General features: G+C 45.6%; 1 pseudogene; it reads right to left on the bottom strand.

The window, feature by feature from the left end:
* Window positions 1-14: 14 nt before the first annotated feature.
* Window positions 15-2,483, bottom strand: LOC103253230 (annotated as a pseudogene).
* Between the last annotated feature and the right edge of the window lie 1,353 nt (window positions 2,484-3,836).

Genomic DNA, 3,836 nt, shown 5'->3' with positions numbered 1-3,836 from the left:
TCAGAGGGTGCTGCCGGACCGGCAGTCACCACCCCACCGACTGATCCACACCTGTGGAGGACTCGCACGAAGACGGTGCGGATTTGGTTCTGGAGGCCCGGGAATCTCCAGAAAGCTTCAGCTCCAGATTCTGAATCTTCAACAGGCCCCAGGTTTTTAATTCATCCACCAAGGCCATCTGCAGCTTCTCTCCCTGTGCTTCTCCGTGTCCGCGTGCTGCTGCAGGCGGCCCAGGGATTCTGTCCGCTCCTCCGAGAGGGTTCCACCATCAGCTTGTCCAGAACGGCATCTGGTGCTGGGTCTTGCTCTCCATGTGGCCCAACTTTGTGTTCATCTTGACCTGGACCGACCCCAGCTCTGCTCTGTCGTCCTCCACGGCAGCCTCCAGCAGGTTCTCTCGCTTGTTGACCAGAGGCTCACATCAACAGCCGTTTATTGGTGCCTGCATCACCTTCCCGTCCTTGTCCCGGTACAGCGTGCAGAGCCAGTAAGCTCTGAACTCGTGGGGCGGGGGCGGGGATGAGCAGCGGTGGTGATGAGCGTGCAGGTTCTTCTGGCGTCCAGGCTGTTGGTCGGCTGGCGGGGTGGGGTCAGAAACTGCTGACACCTTGGGCCTTGACTTTCTCCTCCTGCTCTCCTTGGCTCTGGGCTCTGGGGAGGCTGACAGGAAATCTCTGGCCTCTTCTTCTCTGAGCACAGCCGGTTCCCTGCTGGGGGTGTCTCCTGCCGAGACACTGCTCTTGCTTTGTGCCACCTCATCTCTTGGCACCAACTGGGCCTTCCGCTCCTCCTTGAGCCTCTCCTTTTTCCTCAGGCTTCCCCCAGGACTGAAGTGCAAGACCTGGGGAGCTTTGGTGAGAAGAGCAACCTCCAGGTTGTTGTGGTAGCGGGCCGTCTCTAGCAGAGTCTGGCCTGCATTATTCACAATGGTTGCATCCGCTCCAGCTTCCAGTGAGATTTTAACCACCTTCTTGTGGTTTAGGGCAGCAGCAATGTGCAGTGCTGTGTCTCCAGCCTGGTTCTTTTCATGGACAGAACGGAAAGCACTGAGGAGCAGCCTAATGATGGGCAAGTGGTTATAGTGCACAGCAACGTGCAAACAGGTGTCGCCCACATTGTTTTTGAGGTCGATGCAGGACCCGTCCAGCAGGAGGAAACATGTGCTCTGGGAGTGGCTATTCTGGCAGGCCAGGTGCAGGGCCGTATTCCCTGCCTTGTTCCTGGCAAGCACGTTGGCACCTGCTTTGACGAGCAGCTTGGCTGACTGGCTGAAGCCATGCCAGGATGCTTCATGCAAAGCTGTGTTCCCGTCCTTGTCTTGTCTGTCCAGGGCACACCCTTCCTGGATGAGCACTGCAATGATCTCCGCGTTCCCCACCATCGTGGCCTGGTGCAAGGCAGTCTGGTCCCCATCATCCTGGACATTGAGGTCGCAGCCAGCCTTCAGCAAGATCTGGACCGCAGAAAGATGGCCCTTTTTCGCAGCAAGATGCAAGGACATCCGGCCATGTTTGGTATCAGCTACCTTGGCCCCCTTGTTGATGAGCTGAACCACGTTCTCGGCTTGGCCTTGTATGCAGCTATGAGAAGGCGTTCTGAAAGCACAGCAACTGCATCCTGCTGGCTCGTGAATTAGGAGAGAAAGAGGTTTTCGGGAAAGCAGGAGACTAGTTCCTTCAGTTCAACACGAAGTCGCTGGCCTGGGCCGGCACCCATGGGGAAAGGTGTTCGCAAGCATCAGAAGGTGCCTTTAAGATTATGCCATCTTTCAGACAGGCACTCACCTCAGCAGCCAGGACAGCCCAGGCTTCACAAAGGCAGAGCTGCAGCCCTAACGAACCAGGGCTTTGTGTGGATGGCAGGATGGTGGGGCTTGTTGGTGATCTTATTCTTCACCTGAGTGGAGCTACAGGAGAGGATAGCTATTGGGACTATTTGTGTGTGCGGTATTTGTGTGATTTGTGTACTCATCTTATGTATGCAATATATTTGGATGAAAATATTTTAAAAACTAAATGTGCAAATACAGGTTAAAAATGAAATGAAAAATCTTATAAATAGGAAGAAATGATTAGAGAACATTATGTTATATGTTAAATGCTATTTTTTTGGCAATTTAAAATGCTCTTTTATATTTCAAATGCTTCTGTAAAGTGGGTGACATAGAAAGAACAACTCACTTTTACCTCCTTTAATTTTTTTCTTAATAATTTTCTTTCTAGTCTACATAAAGCATTTATATGAGTGGAGTTGGAGGGTGGACTATAGGTTTATGGAATAATTATCCTAAGAATAACACTGAAATTAATTTATGTATAACTTTGTGCCCATTGTCGGTGACCAGCACTGACCAAGGGTGGGTTAGGACCACACTGGAGAATCTGGACGGAGAGAAGAGACCACTTGGAGGCAGTTCTTCTGGGGACAGTCTGATCAGGACTGAAGCCAAATTTTATTCGGACTCCTTCCAACTTATATACCATTTTCTATACCCTCCAGCAGTGTGATAATCACTTGCTGGAGGTGTACAAGTTCCGTGCTTTACAAACTATGCATCACAAGACCACCATGAGATCTGCAATTTCCAAGCAAACAATTCGAATTCCATGATGCCTGTCGTGCTTACATTAAGGTCACAGGTGCACAATTTCAATACAAATCGTTCAAAGTGTTTTCCATAATGTTCAATGAATCATTCATATTATACTCTTTGTTCTAAACCCTGATTAATTCAAAAAACTTTTCTAAGTTAACTCTAGGTTCAATCCAAGTTCACTGACTCCTAATATTTTTAACGATTAATATTATCAACTTAACACTATACTATAATCTGTAAGTTTACTTAAATGACTTAGCTGTTAGTTATACTATTATCCTATTACAATTTAACATAATGCCTTATAACTCAGTTAAAACTTATTCTTAAACTACCAAACTTTACTATAATTCATATAAGTTTCATATGTCTAAACTTTAATTTTTATATAATCTAATGATTGACCTTTAATACTATGCTATATCCTATTAAGCTAATACCTCATCATTAATTCTTTTATAAATCGTATAGTAACTATTATATTTGAATAATGTAGCAAAAGGAAACAAAACAGCAAGCATAAATTTACGCAACTATGAGTGTATATGTATATATTTTATCCTAACAAGTCTACTCTAAAAATCAAATAGTAGCTGTCACACTCTTGAACAAGGAAATGCATGGCCGCCATGATGGCTGTGGGCTGAAGCAGACAGAGTTTCGGTAATTAACGAAACAAAAGAAAACATTCTGCCTGGCTAGGGGCAGGGTGACAAAACTATCATGGTAATTTAGTTTCTAATCTTAGCCCTAGGGGAAACAGCTTTCCAAAGCTGACTAACCAGTCTACCAGGAAATAGAAGTTTAAAAATATCTAGAAAGAAGTAAAACTTAGAAAGACAGAGAAAAATAATTCTGCTATGCACTTTCCATCAGGTGTATTGAGATTTACTTATAAGTTTTACTGCCATGTATGCACACTGGTCACTAATCACACGCCAATATTATAGGTATAACTCATATCCTATGTCAGAGGCGATCTTCCAGATGGGCCTTTACAGGCCTCAGCCATGTAGCTATAGATGTTGGCTCCCAACAATGATGTGTTCTAGAAACTTAGAAAATGACTTAGTTATAGGGCAGAGGGGCCAAGGATGGTGCTGTATGACCTGGAGAAGGAGAAAATGTAACCCTGCAGGGAGTCTGAGGTCAGTAAATCTTGGATTTTCTTCTGTTTATTCTGTATATAATTGAATGCCATTATGGGGTTTTAAGTAGGGAAGCGGTTAGATCAGATCTG

The sequence above is a fragment of the Carlito syrichta genome, unplaced genomic scaffold, assembly GCF_000164805.1.
Source record: "Carlito syrichta isolate Samal-C Ts95f unplaced genomic scaffold, Tarsius_syrichta-2.0.1 Scaffold212970, whole genome shotgun sequence".
Lineage (NCBI taxonomy): Eukaryota > Metazoa > Chordata > Mammalia > Primates > Tarsiidae > Carlito > Carlito syrichta.
The sequence above is the reverse complement of the archived record's forward strand: the minus strand, read 5'-3'. Positions and strand labels throughout refer to the sequence as shown.